The 15,851-nt window shown below is 43.1% G+C and overlaps 1 long non-coding RNA gene and 4 other non-coding genes across 7 annotated transcripts in view; all 5 read right to left on the bottom strand.

The window, feature by feature from the left end:
- The window catches only part of LOC147349845 (uncharacterized), a 148,748-nt gene extending 136,399 nt beyond the window's left edge, over positions 1-12,349 (bottom strand). For 2 of the 3 annotated variants that reach the window (XR_015150171.1, XR_015150170.1), the window contains exons 1-4: positions 12,249-12,349; positions 4,975-5,114; positions 2,885-3,024; positions 2,469-2,513 (exon numbers count right to left, since the gene is read on the bottom strand). This is a non-coding gene — a long non-coding RNA (uncharacterized LOC147349845). The remainder of the gene's footprint in view (positions 1-2,468; positions 2,514-2,884; positions 3,025-4,974; positions 5,115-12,248) is intronic. The other variant, XR_015150172.1, reaches the window with a different exon arrangement.
- LOC147349849 (small nucleolar RNA SNORD115) lies at positions 200-278 on the bottom strand. The gene has a single exon (XR_015150651.1). It is a non-coding gene; the product is annotated as a small nucleolar RNA SNORD115 (small nucleolar RNA).
- On the bottom strand, positions 2,750-2,829 carry LOC147349850 (small nucleolar RNA SNORD115). The gene has a single exon (XR_015150650.1). It is a non-coding gene; the product is annotated as a small nucleolar RNA SNORD115 (small nucleolar RNA).
- Positions 4,839-4,919, bottom strand: LOC147349851 (small nucleolar RNA SNORD115). Its single transcript, XR_015150653.1, has one exon. It is a non-coding gene; the product is annotated as a small nucleolar RNA SNORD115 (small nucleolar RNA).
- LOC147349852 (small nucleolar RNA SNORD115) lies at positions 8,645-8,689 on the bottom strand. The gene has a single exon (XR_015150655.1). It is a non-coding gene; the product is annotated as a small nucleolar RNA SNORD115 (small nucleolar RNA).
- Positions 12,350-15,851: the final 3,502 nt, after the last annotated feature.

Raw genomic sequence — 15,851 nt, forward strand, 5'->3', positions numbered from 1 at the left:
CTCCAGGTAGGTGGTGGAAGTAGGGATCAGCAAAGAAAGTCAAAGGCAGGACTAGGAATTAGCCTATGTAAAAGACCCTACACAAGGTAGAGACACAGGGGCTCTCCTTGTGGGATCAGTTGCCTCCACACCCAAATTCTAATGCTCCAAAAGGGACAGAAGGACAGGACCTTTTGCCCTTGGACTGCCACTTCCATTCAGCTCAGCACAATCCTATTGAGCATAATTTTTATGTCATTTTCTCTCTTTAGGACCATATGACTTCTCATCATTAAGCCAAAAAAAGCATGCTCCACACATTGCATCTATACCAAGAGTCTGAGTAGGCTTGCCTTCAGTGCATTCTGGAAATGATGAAGCCCCAAAGCATGTGAGTTTCTGTCTACCACAGGTGCTGCACCAAGGCTGACATCGATGGCCCTGGAGGCAACAGGTATGAGTCAGATCTTCCTTCCTTTGGGGCATTGTCTGTCTATAGAGAAGCACAACAGCTGTGCTGACATCTAGTTTGGCCCTGTAGGCTTTGGTAGTCATGTTCGTCTAGTCAAGGCTATGGTTTTTCCTGTGGTCATGTATGGATTTGAGAGTTGGACTGTGAAGAAGGCTGAGCACTGAAGAATTGATACTTTTGAACTGTGGTGTTGGAGAAGACTCTTGAGAGTCCCTTGGACTGCAAGGAGATCCAACCAGTCCATTCTGAAGATCAGCCCTGGGATTTCTTTGGAAGGAATGATGCTAAAGCTGAAACTCCAGTACTTTGGCCACCTCATGCGAAGAGTTGACTCATTGGAAAAGACTCTGATGCTGGGAGGGATTGGGGGCAAGAGGAGAAGGGGACGACAGAGGATGAGATGGCTGGATGGCATCACTGACTTGATGGACGTGAGTCTGAGTGAACTCCGGGAGTTGGTGATGGACAGGGAGGCCTGGCGTGCTGTGATTCATGGGGTTGCAAAGAGTTGGACACGACTGAGCGACTGATCTGATCTGATGCTATATCTTCATGCAGTGAATGATGCTACAAGACCTATCTAGAGTGATAAATCCAAGAACCCAAGAAAGCAACAAAATTCATCTATCTATACAAAGTGACACAAACCCCTGGGTAAAATATACTACCACTGACCTTCCTCGCTACCTCTCTAGCTTTCTATGTCCCCTATCTCTAGTTATCTACCTCTTTACTTTTCTTCATCCATCCTTACCTACCAACCAACCTACTGCCAAACCTGAGGAAACAAGTGACTAGCATATCAGTGCTTGAGTGAATACTTAAGTAATGTGTCCAGAGAGGGAAAAATGGCAACTCCACAAAGGTGTCCCAAGAGAAGGGAGAGCCTCATGGGCTCTATACCCAGAAGAAGGCCCAGCACAAGGGCCTCTCAGTCACTAAAATTCTATAGATGTGTTCTGGAAAACAGAGATGTACCTCTCAGCTCGATCTTAGTCTGTGCAAGCAAGGGGTGGAATTGAAGACATGGGGCTAGGCCACTTGCAGCCAACACACAGAAAACGAGTCCACAGAGTCCCACAGCATGGATTCTTGAGGAAGCAGGTATCTGGTGACAGGGCACAAAGGCTCAGGACCAGTCAACCTGTCAATGCCTTGCATGGGAACGTTCAGGCTGCGAACAGGAGGCCTCATCACCTGGTGTGTGTCCTCTCCCACGGCCTGCTGAAGGCCCCAAACAAAAACAACACAACTTTTCCTGGATTGACCCACATCTTGAGGCCATTGTTCTACTCCAGGCAAATATAGCCTCATAATGGAGATGCTACCAGGGCTCTGAAGGACTTGCAACAGCCTTACTAGAAAGTTAAGCTCCAAAAAGGTTTCTTCTCTGGGGGTGTGATCACTGAAGGCCATGCCCCCCAGAGAGGGAGAACGCTTCAAGATATGCCTGGGGCCCAAGTGGAAAAATGAAAAACCCATCAAAGGGCTCATCAGGAACAAGTGGTCTCACCAAGACCCTGGCATGCCTGTAAGTTAATTAGCCACATCCCATGGAATCTCAGGGGCTACTCTTTATCTCTCTTAACAGCCAGCACCATCTAACTTCCAAGACCCACTGGACAGGTTCCTGCCTCTCACCATTGCCAGGTCTAGGACATAATCTTTCTCTATCTGCTTGTTCTTTAGAGACTGTGAAGCACACAAACAGGTGACCATCCCCTTAGTCATTCAGCAAGCTCTGTATGAAAGTGTGCAGAGACCTGTGTGTGGATATTCCTCAGGGAGCCAGGAAACAAACACTGCCTCCATGATCAATCTGATTAGAATGTAGGACCAATAGACAGCATTTCAGTCTCCGAGATCATAGATGGTGTTGAAGGCACTGCAGCAGAAGTTCCCCTTTGAGAGGACTGTGGACCACAAACAACTCCCCACTCTTGACTGCCTTGAGGTGGGCCTACTCCATAGCCCAGTGTCCTCCGGGGCCCATGTTAAGGACCAAAGAGTCACTCACCTTGAATTGTTCAGGTTACAGTGAGGCCTTCTCCAGAATGTCTGACTGAAAGACACAATTTGAAGAGAAGTAGCTAAAGAAAGGTCCTGGCTATGTCCTCTGGGTGGGTGGTGGAAGCAGGGATCAGGAAAGAAAGCCAAAGGCAGGACAGGCTTTGGTCACATGGAAGCTCCTGGGCACTGTAGAGACTCAGGGATAGGGTGCCTCCACACTCAAATCCCAGGGCTCCAGAAAGGACAGAAGAAACCACAACCTCTGGGCCCTGTAATGTCACTTCCATTGAGCCTCACCATAGTCCTATTGAGCATGACTTTAGATCACCATCTCTCTTCAGGACCATATGAGTTCTCATCATCAGCCCAAATGAGGCATGCCCTACGCATTGCATGCATGCACAGGCACCTGAGTAGGCTTACTTCTGATGCTTTCTGGAAAGGAGGATGCCCCAGAGGATGTGAGTTTCTGTCCACACCAAAGGCTGGATCAAGGCTGATATCGATTGCCCTAGGGGCAGCAGGCCACACTCAGATCTTCCTTCCTCTGGGGTGTTGTCTGTCTAGAAGGAGAACAACAGCTATGAGAATACCTACTCCATCCTTGCAGGCTTTGGTGGTCACGCATGCTGCACCTTCATGCAGTGAATGATGCTGCAAGACATAACTACAGAGACACATCCAGGAACACTAGAAAGCAACTAAATACACCTATACACAGAGACAAAAATCCCTGGCTGAAATGGATAACTACCACCAACCTTCCTCCGTACTAGGTCCCTACCTCTCTAGTTCCTTACCGCTTTACTTTTTTCAAACACTCCTTCCTTCCCACCATACTTACTGCCAAATGTGAGGAAATGAGTGGACAAGTGGTCAAGGCATGACTGAATATAAGAATAACATGTACAAGCAGCCAGAAATGGCAATTCAAAAAGGAGTTCCAAGAGAAGGCAGAGCCTCATGGACTTTCTACCATCTCCCTTCTGGCACAAAGGCCTCTCAACCTCCAAGAGTCTATGGATCTGTTTTGGGAATGGAGACTTCCTCCATGCTTGAACCAGGTCTTTGCAAGCAAGGGATCGCAGAGGGGACATGGGGCTGGCCATTTACTGCAAACATGCAGAAAACAAGGCCATGAAATCCCTCAGTAGAGGTGGTCGAGGATGCAGATATTTGGAGATGGGACCTGAGGGCCCAGCACCAGTTAACACAACAGTGCCCTGCATGGGAAACTTCAGGATGGGGACAGGAACCATTGCTGACTGGTTCAGCACCCCCTCCCATGGGCTTGCCCAAGGCCCTCAGAGAGCAGCAATGCATCTAGTCCTTGCTCAGTCCAGATCATGGGACTGACCCTCTACTTTGGGCAAATGGTGCCTCTCGATGGAGGTGATACTGTAACCCTGAAAGGTTCTCAACAACCTTACTGTGAAAGTAAGCATCGTAGGAACTTCTCCTCTGGAAGGTGCTATCATTGGTGGCCATGGCCCCTAGACAGGAAGAATGCCACATGAAACACAAGGGGCCCGGGCAACTGAATGAATGAAACAAAACCCATCATAGGGCCCATTAGGAACAAGTGGCCACATCAAGAACTTACCATGCCTGAAAGTGACCTGGCCATGCCCCATGGAAGCTCATGGGCTAACCTTCAGCTCTCTCAATTGCCAGCAGGGTCTATCTGCCAAGACCTGGCAGGTTGGTTTCTGCCTGCCACTCACCATTACCGGTCCTGGGGCACCATCTTTCTCTGCTGATGGTTCTTGGGAGACTGAAAAGAGCACACCATAGCTGACCATTCTCTCAGTCAATCAGCATGCTCTGCATGGAGGTGTGCAAAGACCTTTGTGTGGATGACTCCAGTTGACCAGGGATGCAAACATTGCCTCCATGTCTAATCTAATTAGAATTTAGGTTTAATGAAAGGCTTTTTAGTACCTGAGTTCCTAGACCCTGGAAATGCCACTGCAGCATAAATTCCACCGTGGTGATGACTGAGGTTCCCAAAAGGATTCCCACCTCTGGATTGCCTAAAGGGGTGCCTCCCCCATGGTCCACCTCTCTCTGGGGCCCATGTGCAGGACCAAAGAGAGCCACTCACCTCAAGTTATTTAGCATGTGGCAAGAATGTCTACAGAACATCTGCCTAAAAGAAACAATTTGAAGAGAAGGAACTATAGAAAGGCCCCACCTAATGGCCTCCTGGTGGCCTGTGGAAATTGGGATCACTAAAGGCAGGGTCAGGCCTTCACCCTGTGGAAGCCCCTAGATACTGTAGAGACTCAAGGGATAGGGTGCCTCCACACCTAAATCCCAGGGTTTCAGAGAAAAAAAAAGGTCCCTGACCTCTAGCTTCTGGGCTGCAATCTCCAATGGGCCTCAGCATACTTCTATCGAACATGATTTTTAGGTGATCATCTCTCTTCAGAACCATATGAATTCTTCTCCTCAACCCAAGTGAGGCATGCCCCATGAAGTGCATCTATGCACAGGAATCTAAGTAGTCTTACCTCCAAAGCTTTCTGGAAATAAGGAAGCTGTAAAGGACTTGAGTTTCTGTCTACCCAGCTGCGGCACCAAGGCTGACATCAGTTGCACCAGGAGCAGCAGGCCGCACTCAGATAATCCTTCCTTTGCAGATGTTATCTGTCTAGAAAGCAGAAAGACTCCTGTGAGACAGCCTAGTCTGTCCCTGTAGGCTTTGGTGGTCATGTGTGCTACACTTTGATGTAGCAAATGTTGCTACAAGACATACCTAGAGCAATAAGTCCAGGAATACAAGAAAGCAACGAAATGCACCTATATGCAGAGACACAAACCCCTGGCTGAAATGCTCATCTACCTTCCTCCTTACCTCTCTAAGTTCCAACCTCCCGTCCTCTTTGGTTTGCTACCTCCCTACATCCTCACTTTTCTCCATCTTTGCCTCCCACCCTACATACTGACAAACATGAAGAAACCAGTGGACGAGTGGATCAATGTTTGAGTGAATATATGAATAACAATACATCCAGGGAGATAGGAATGGTGACTCCAAGAAAGAGTCCCGAGAGAAGACAGAGCCTCATAGGCTCTGAGAGGGTCACGAGGACCTCTCAGCTGCCAAGATTCCATGGACATGTCTTGGGGAATGGAGATGCTCCTCCAAGCTCAGTCTGGGTCTGTGCTAGCAAGGGGGTGGCTGAGGTGGCATGACGTTTGGCCACTTGACGCAATCACACAAAAAAAGAGGCCAAGAAGTTCCACAGAATGGATGCTCGAGGAAGCAGGTATCTGTGGCTGGGCTCATGGGCTCATCACGAGTCAATCTGGCAATGCCCTGCAAGGGAACATTCAAGCTGGAAACAAGGGCCATCATTGCTGCTGGGGCATCCCCTCCATGGCCTGCTGAAAGCCTCCAAACAACAAGAAGGCAACTACTCCTTGCTCAGCCCATGCCAAGGGACCACCCCTCTACTTCAGGTGAACAGTGCCCTGTGATGGAGTTAATATGGGCTTCAAAGAGCTCTCAACAGCCTCACTAGGAAGTAAGCTCAAAAGGGGTTTCTCCTCTGGAGGTGTTATTGTTAAAGGCTGTGGCCCCCAGGAGGTGCATGGTGCCTGAGTACAAATGAAACAAAACTCAGCAAAGGGCCCATCAGGAATAACTGGCTTTACAGAGACCCTGCCATGCCCAAAAGTGACATGGCCTAACCCCATGGAATCTCAGAGGTTGCCCTTCAGCTCTCTTAACAGCCAACAGCGAACACCCTGCATGGGAGTGTTCATACCAGGGACAATAGTGATTGTCAACTGGTGGGGTGTCTGTTCCCATGCCTGCGCAAGGCCCCCAGGCAAAGCAATGCAATGCTCCCTGCTTGGCCCACATCATGGGGCCACTCCTCTACTTCAGGCAATCAGGGCCTCACTATGGAGATGATACCAGGGCTCCTATGGGCTCTCAACTTTCTTTCTAGGAAGGAGTGCTTGGAAGGGGTTTCCCCTCTGGGGTTGCTTTAGTTGAAGACTGTGGCTCCTGGAGAGGAAGAATGTCCCAGGAGAAACAAGGGGCTCCAGTGGGCGATCAAAGCAAAGCCCATCAAACAGCCCATCAGGAACCACTTGTGTCACCCAGACTCTGGCATGCCTGAAAGTGACCTGGCCAGGCCCCATGGAAACTCAGGTGCTGCACTCCAGCTCTCCCAACAGCCAGTAACATCTACCTGCCAAAACCTGGTTGACAGGTTTCTGCCTGCCTCTCACTGTCGCCAGGCCAGGGGCACGATATTTTCCTATCAATGGTTCTTGGGAGACTGAAAAGCACATACCAGGTGATTGTCCCCTCAGTAGCTCAGTGTGTGCTATGTGGAGGTGTATAGAGACATGTATGTGTGAATGTTCCCCAGGGTGCAGGGAAGGAAACATTGCCTCCATGTATTATCTGACTAGAATTAAGGTCTCAGGAAAGGCTTTTCAGGGCCAAGGGCTTGGAGCCTAGCAAGATGGTGTGGCAGCCAGATTCCTTCCTTTCTGAAGACTGAGGTTCTTGAAAGGACTCCCCCTTCTGGACTGCATTGAGGCGGGCTTCCCCCATAGTCCAACATCCTCTGTGTCTGGTGTCCAGAACTAAAGAGAACCACTGACCTCAAATCATTCAAGTCAGAATGGCAAGTTCCGGGCCATTTTTGGTCAGAATGAAAATGAAAGTGAAGTCATTCAGTTGTTCCTGACTCTTTGTGACTCTATGGACTGTAGCCCACCACTCTGCTTCATCTATGGGATTTTCCAGGCAGGAATACTGGAGTGGGTTGCCATTTCCTTCTCCAGGGGATCTTCCTGACCCAGGAATCAAACAGGGGTCTCCTGCATTGCAGGTGGATTCTTTACCAACTGAGCTATCAGGGAAGCTCTAATAATAGCTGCTTCCAAAAAGTCTACAAACAATAAATGCTGGAGAGGGTGTGGAGAAAAGGGAACCCTCTTATAATGTTGGTGGGAATGCAAACTAGTACAGCCACTATGGAGAACAGTGTGGTGCCTCCTTAAAAAACTGGAACTAGAACTGTCATACAACCCAGCAATCCCACTGCTGGGCATACACACTGAGGAAACCAGAATTGAAAGAGACACGTGTATCCCAATGTTCATCGCAGCACTGTTTACAATAGCCAGGACATGGAAACAACCTAGATGTCTATCAGCAGATGAATGGATAAGAAAGCTGTGGTACATATACACAATGGAATATTATTATTCAGCTATTAAAAAGAATGCATTTGAATCAGTTCTAATGAGGTGGATGAAACTGGAGCCTATTATACAGAGTGAAGTAAGTCAGAAAGAAAAACACCAATACAGTATACTAATGCATATATATGGAATTTAGAAAGATGGGAACAATGACCCTATATGCGAGACAGCAAAAGAGACACAGAGATAAAGAACAGACTTTTGGACTCTGTGGGAGAAGGCAAGGGTGGGATGATTTGAGAGAACAGCATTGAAACATGTATATTATCATATGTGAAATAGATCACCAGTCCAGGTTTAATGCACGAGACAGGGTGCTCAGGGCTGGTGCATGGGATGACCCTGAGGGATGGGATTGGGGAGGGAGGTGGGAGTGGGGTTCAGGACGGGGGACACATGTACACCCATGGTTGATTCATGTCAATGTTTTGAATGAGTATATAATGATCACACACAAAACATGTATTTAACAAGACTTAAAAACAGAACAAAACATACAACTATGACAATCCTAAATTGGCAAAACCAATACAATATTGTAAAGTTTAAAAATAAAATAAAATTTTTAAAAAAAGAAGAAAAAAAAAACAGGAAAAAACAACTATGCTTGGTAAAAATACCTCTAAAAATGTTTCTGATGAATTTTGCAAAGTATTCATTTGGTCTCTGGCGAGACTCTCACCAGAATATCTGATGGAAAGGCACAATTTGAAGGAGTTAAGGAAAGGCCCCATCTATGGTCTCTGGGTGGTTGGTGGAAGCAGTGATCAGGAAAGAAAGCTGAAGGCGGGACCACACCTTGGCCATGTGGAAGCCCCTAGAAAAAGTGGAGTCTCAAGGGCTTTCCTTGAGGGATCGGGTGCCTCCACACCCAAATCCCAGGGCTCTGAAAGGGACAGAATCACGCTCGACCTCTTGCCCCTGGACTGCCACCTACATTGGGCCTCAGTGTAATCCTATTGAACATGATTTTTAGGTCATCATCTCTCTTCAACAGGAGAGTTAATAGGAGTTAATATGTTTTATTTTCAGGCATTTTTTTGATTTTCATGTATTGTCTTCTTCTTTCTTCAACATGCTTATTATAAAATGTTAACATTAATATTTTATGAATATTAACTCTATATTTTTGATATTCATTATAAATATTTTTAGGAATTTTTTTCACTAAGCATAGTTGCTTTTTCCTTGTTATTTTCTCAATTTTAGGATTGTCATAGTTGAAAATATACTTTTTTAGTGATAATTATATATTTTTTTCAAAAGTAAGTGTTATAGTTTTCTTAACCCCATTATTTCCCACAGAAATGGACTGTTTGTACATTTCCATACATTTTTTTCATGTTTAATTATAATAGATCATTTCATTGATGAGCTTTTATCAGTTATGATTTATATTGATACCTGTTTTTTTATTGCATAAAAACTTTTTCAAATATTTTGAAGCCACATGTGTCTTTTGATTATAAATTAAATATACATGCATTTGTAACTTTGATTTTTTAGCTGGAAATTAATTTATGGCCTTTTCTGAACCATGTTAATAAGGTTTTGTTACGTCATTTGTTTTCTTTAGTATCTTGCTAACTTGATACAGCCTCTTGAGGGGTAAAAGATGCTTGCCTCTTGGAAGGAAAGCTGTACTTAGTTGCTCAGTCATGCCTGACTGTTTGTGACCCGATGGACTGTAGTCTACCAAGCTCCTCTGTCCATGGGGATTTTCCAAGCAAGAATACTGGAAAGGGTTGCCATGCCCTCCTCCAGGGGATCTTCCCAACCTAGGGATAGAACTGGGTTCTCCTGCATTACAGGGTTCTTTACCAGCTGAACTACCAGGGAAGCCCGTGACAACATATTGAAAAGCAAATATATCACTTTGCCAACAAAGGTCAGTATGGTCAAAGCTATGGTTTTTCCAGTAGTCATGTATGGATGTGAGAGTTGGACTATAAAGAAGACTGGATTTGGAAGAATTAATGCCTTCAAATTGTGGTGCTGGAGAGGACTCTTGAAAGTCCCTCAGAGAGCAAGAAGATCAAACCAGTCAATCCTAAAGGAAATCAATCTTAAATTGTACAAAATCTTGAACTGTACAAAAAAGATCTTCACGACCCAGATAATCACGATGGTGTGATCACTCACCTAGAGCCAGACATCCTGGACTGTGAAGTCAAGTGGGCCTTAGAAAGCATCACTATGAACAAAGCTAGTGGAGGTGATGGAATTCCAGTTGAGCTATTTCAAATTCTGAAAGATGATGCTGTGAATGTGTTGCACTCAATATGCCAGCCAATTTGGAAATCTCAGCAGTGGCCACAGGACTGGAAAAGGTCAGTTTTCATTCCAATCCCAAAGAAAGGCAATGCCAAAGAATGCTCAAACTACCGCACAATTGCACTCATCTCACACTCTAGTAAAATAATGCTCAAAATTCTCCAAGACCATGAACTTCCAGATATTCAAGCTGGTTTTAGAAAATGCAGAGGAACCAGAGATCAAACTGCCAACACCTGCTGGATCATGGAAAAAGCAAGAGAGTTCCAAAAACATCTATTTCTACTTTATTGACTATGCCAAAGCCTTTGACTGTGTGGATCACAATAAACTGTAGAAAATTCTGAAAGAGATGGGAATACCACACCACCTGACCTGCCTCTTGAGAAACCTATATGCAGGTCAGGAAGCAACAATCAGAACTAGACATGGAACAACAGACTGGTTCCAAATAGGAAAAGGAGTACGTCAAGGCTGTATACTGTCACCCTGCTTATTTAACTTATATGCAGAGTACATCATGAGAAACACTGGACTGGAAGAAACACAAGCTGGAATCAAGATTGCCGGGAGAAATATCAATAACCTCAGATATGCAGATGACACCACCCTTATGGCAGAAAGTGAAGAGGAACTAAAAAGCCTCTTGATGAAAGTGAAAGTGGAGAGTGAAAAAGTTGGCTTAAAGCTCAACATTCAGAAAACGAAGATCATGGCATCTGGTCCCATCACTTCATGGGAAATAGATGGGGAAACAGTGGAAACAGTGGCAGACTTTGTCTTTTTTTGGGGCTCCAAAATCACCGCAGATGGTGACTGCAGCCATGAAAGTAAAAGACGCTTACTCCTTGGAAGAAAAGTTATGACCAACCTAGATAGCATATTGAAAAGCAGAGACATTATTTTGCCAACAAAGGTCCGTCTAGTCAAGGCTATGGTTTTTCCTGTGGTCATGTATGGATGTGAGAGTTGGACAGTGAAGAAAGCTGAGCACCAAAGAATTGATGGTTTTGAACTGTGGTGTTGGAGAAGACTCTTGAGAGTCCCTTGGACTGCAAGGAGATCCAACCAGTCCATTCTGAAGGAGATCAGCCCTGGGATTTCTTTGGAAGGAATGATGCTAAAGCTGAAACTCCAGTACTTTGGCCACCTCATGCGAAGAGTTGACTCATTGGAAAAGACTCTGATGCTGGGAGGGATTGGGGACAGGAGGAGAAGGGGTGACAGAGGATGAGATGGCTGGATGGCATCACTGACTCGATCGGCATGAGTCTGAGTGAATTCTGGGAGTTGGTGGTGGACAGGGAAGTCTGGCGTGCTGCGATTCATGGGGTCGCAAAGAGTCGGACATGACTGAGCAACTGAACTGACTGACTAATGCGAATGCTGAAGCTCCAATACTTTGGCCACCTGATACAAAGAGCTGATTCATTGAAAAAGATGCTGATATTGGGAAAAATTGAAGGCAAAAGGAGAAGGGGGCAGCAGAGTATGAGGGGGAAGATTCAGAGAACAAGAATCTGAGAAAACCCTGGCAGATAATGAAGGATAGGGAAGCCTGTGTGCTGCAGGTCATGGGGTCACAAAGAGTTGGATATGACTTAAAGACTGAACAATAACCCAATCTCAGAGGAAACTCATTTCATAATGCATGTAAATGTATCTTCTTATATATTTAGGTAAAAATAAATTACACCAACCTGTGGCAAACATCGGAGAAGGCAATGGCACCCCACTTCAGTACTCTTGCCTGGAAAATCCCATGGATAGAGGAGCCTTATAGGCTGCAGTCCATGGGGTCGCTAAGGTTTGGACACGACTGAGTGACTTCACTTTGACTTTTCACTTTCATGCATTGGAGAAGGAAATGGCAACCCACTCCAGTGTTCTTGCCTGGAGAATCCCAGGGACAGGGGAGCCTGGTGGGCTGCTGTCCATGGGGTTGCACAGAGTCGGACACGACTAAAGCGACTTAGCAGTAGCAGCAGCAGCGGCAAACATGGCTCAGAAAATGTCTCAGACTATTTCTGTACAGGGTCATCCAAAAAACTGGATTTGCCCTTAATGTTATCTGGTTGCTCATTGAGAAAAAATCTATTTCTAATTCGGTGACTCATGTTCAGTTGTAAATGATGATCTTTTGACATCATTTATAGCATATTCTTTATTATATTATACAGTTAGTCCACATTAGGATCTATAATTTTTTACATTTCTTAGTGTATAGACTAAATATTAGGGAAGAATTTTGGTTCTATGACAGTACTACTGTATCTCTAACCTTTTTAATGTCGTTTTCCTTCAGTATGGGACATTCTTTAGTACTTCAAATAGAATCCTGTAAAAATATAAAAATATTTTCATCATGTTTGTTGGATTAGATTAACCACTATGCTGTGGACCAGTGAAACAAAATTTCTCAACTTCAGTATTATTAATTTCATGTTCAAATGAAATTTATAAGCTTATATCAAGTAAGTTAGTCATTCATTCAAAAGGAAATCCCATATCCCTATTCAGTTTGTCTTCTGCTTAAACCTATTATGCTTAGGAGTGCATCTTCCTCAGTCTATTTTCTATTTGGAATATAAACATGACCGAAGGTAACTGGACACCTATCATTAATGCAGTGTTGCATTTCTTGGTTGAATGTCTTACTCAAAGATACATTGAGATAAAAGAAGTGGACTAGGTTCTGAATGTAGTATATAAAAAAATAAATCTCTGAAACAAAGTTTATGGGATGAATATTTTTTTTTATCTTTGAGCTAGATAGATAGGATTGGTTCACATGAGTTTCTTTCAAGGTTTCACTGTCTCAAATCCCAAATACAATGTCTAAAAAGGATATAATGATATCCTATATTAACATATTTCCCTGTATTGTCACCTAGGTTTATCTTCATTTTAATTATATTTATCATGATTTTCATGATCAGTAAGGTCTTCATCTTACTTTAAGACTACAAGTTCTCATCATTGTTCCAAGCCCTGGCACTTGATACACATTCATACACTTGGACCTGAATATACATACCAGCCAATTATGGTACCAATTTGCACTGGCATTTTGATATATTCAGTAGTGGGCACCTGAATCACATTAATTTTCAAAGGTTGCAAGCCAAACCATGTTCCTTCTTTGTACTCATTATTTAAGTACAGGAGTAGGACAGGTATTAAAATATAGAACTAAGTCTTGTGAAACATGACCCTTGAATGCTTGAATAATGAAACAATATGGTCAATACTCGGAAAATTATCTAGTGTAGAGGTTGTAGACTACTGATAATCCTATACAAGAATGACACAAAATACAGGTTTCTTTGGAGAACCACTCAGAAGGTGTCAGGAGAACACAAGATTGTCTCAACTATTATCCTTTATTTATTTATCAAAAGATGTGTATATACAGTCACTCAGTCGTGTCTGACTCTTTGTGACTGCATAGACTGTAGGCCACCAAACTCCTCTGTCCATGGGATTTCCCAGGCAAGAACACTGAAGTGGGCTGCCTTTTCTTACTCTAATATCAAAAGATGCCATACCAGTAACATCTGGCATTGTCTACTGCCAAATATGAACTCTCCTAAAATGATGCATATGAAGTGACATGAAACAAAGCAATTATCAGGCTACTACAAATAGTATTCATTTCCAAGCATCCTCCAACATTCATAGGATAAACATCATTACACTGAAAATAATGCATTAACATGATATACAGGCACTGAAATTTATATATGGGTTTCCTCATTAATATAATCAACTTTAGGTTTAATAATAATAGAAAATTACTGAATCTCATATTTTAATCTATGGTGGCAGAGTCTTTCATTTGTTAAAATTTTTTCAGTGACCCTAAGGCAGCATGACACTATTAGGATCCCACGGGTGGGCTTTCCTGGTGGCTCAGATGGTAAAGTGTCTGCCTGGAATGCGGGAGACCCAGGTTCTATCCCCAGGTCAGGAAGATCTCCTGGAGAAGGAAGTGGCAACCCACTCCAGTACTCTTGCCTAGATGGAGGAGCCTGGTAGGTTACAGTCCATGGGGTTGCAAACAGTCAGACACGACTGAGCAATTTCACGTTCATTTCTTTCTTTGATATTATATAAATATTGGTTTTAGTCATGTATGGAGACCTGGATGAGTAGTAAACATTCTTCTATATAGTGGTTAATAAAAATTTTCTTGACAATTATCAAGTGAAATTCAAATAATAAGCAACGATTATTTTGTCATAAGATGACATCAAGTAGATCAGTCAAATCGATAAGATTATCCCATATCAATATTCAGGCTTCCCTGGTAGCTCAGCTGTTAAAAAATCCACCTGCAATGTGGGAGATCTGGGTTCCATCCGGAGGGCATGACAACCCACTCCAGTATTCTTGCCTGGAGAATCCCCATGGACAGAGGAGGCCTGGCAGGCTACAGTCCATGGGGTGGCACAGACATGACTGAGCGACTTTCACTTTCATATCAATATTCAGGCTGATTAAAAGAATAAACCTAACTGCTTTGGCCAGTGATACATTTGGAATGAATTTATGGCTAAGGCTGCCATTTGACACTTAATGTGAAGGTGTAATTCCTAGCAGTATATCTTACTGTGATAAGTAAAGAGAGAGAGAGGAAAAAAAAGCCAAGGATAGAACCCAAATCTGCAACACTATTAAGAATTATAAATCATTAAACAAAGCATAATGGATGAACATTTTCTTCACTTATAAGCACATAAATTGGTATAGACACAAATGTTTTTCTTAAGGTTCTATTGTCTCAATTCAAATATATCTCCCTGAAGGACAGGTACCCATTTAACATATTAGTTTCAAATATGTACAGGAGGAAACTTGTATCTTTTAGTTAAGTTAGCTTTTGTAGTTTTCAGAAGTTTCAATCTGCGATTGCTAAGTTTCAGCTCTTCCATCTATGATTAATCTTTTTATATTATTAATCTCTTCATATATGGTAACTGCCCAAATCTAACTATTGCCCTAAATAGGTGAAAATTTGTATTTCAGTTCTGCAGCTGTTGAATAACTAATTGTTATTCAGTTATATGAGTGAAGGTTTGTGAAAAATATTTGGCTACATTTTTTTTTTCCCCCAGCAGGTTTCATTCCCAGATGTCCAATTACAAGTTACTTCTCAATTCTATTTTCACTTTTCTCTATTGCTGTTTTCTGTATTAGGTTTGATTCCACCCTGTTTGCATTTGAGTTACATCTTTCTGCAATTGTTCCAAGACACTAAGTATGTTTGTCTCTATTTTTATATCAGTAGAGTTTGCAATTGTGGCCTCAGTTTCTAGTTATCTATAAACATAGGATTTAGTAAATCTATTTAGTTTGATCATGACACCATTTTAATATTCATGTAAAAGCTTTTCATAATGATAAAGCCTATTGCATACAAGTATAATTTAACTGACTCAAATTAGAAGTAGTAATAGTAAAAGAAATAATTCATTTGATGATCCTAGGAACCTTAAGTATGGGGAATAAAGATGGTCAAGTTCTAAACAAGGTAGGCTTATTTTTAATGGGACAATACATTTTGGGACTTTGCAAGGAACTACCTTTTATAATTTGGGCTGGGGATATTTCTTTCTCATTGACATTAATTTCAGTTATGTTAAACTGGACTCCAATGGCAGACAGAGAGCAGTTGGAGTTTTGTGTTATTGTTCAGGGACTTTCAGTTTGAATATACTTGTATTTAGTTTGATGGGTTAAAAAATTCTTCCAGTGGTATATTCAATAACACAAAGGGTGACAATTAAGATTGCTTTATTTGGGTAATATTGATAGTCGATGGGACTTGGACATTTTCCATTCTTCCAACTGAAGTATATGAAGTGTTATGACAAAATAGATG

The sequence above is a fragment of the Bos grunniens genome, chromosome 21 (genome assembly GCF_055505025.1).
Source record: "Bos grunniens cultivar Pamir isolate PY7600 chromosome 21, Bosgru_T2T1.0, whole genome shotgun sequence".
Taxonomy (NCBI): domain Eukaryota; kingdom Metazoa; phylum Chordata; class Mammalia; order Artiodactyla; family Bovidae; genus Bos; species Bos grunniens.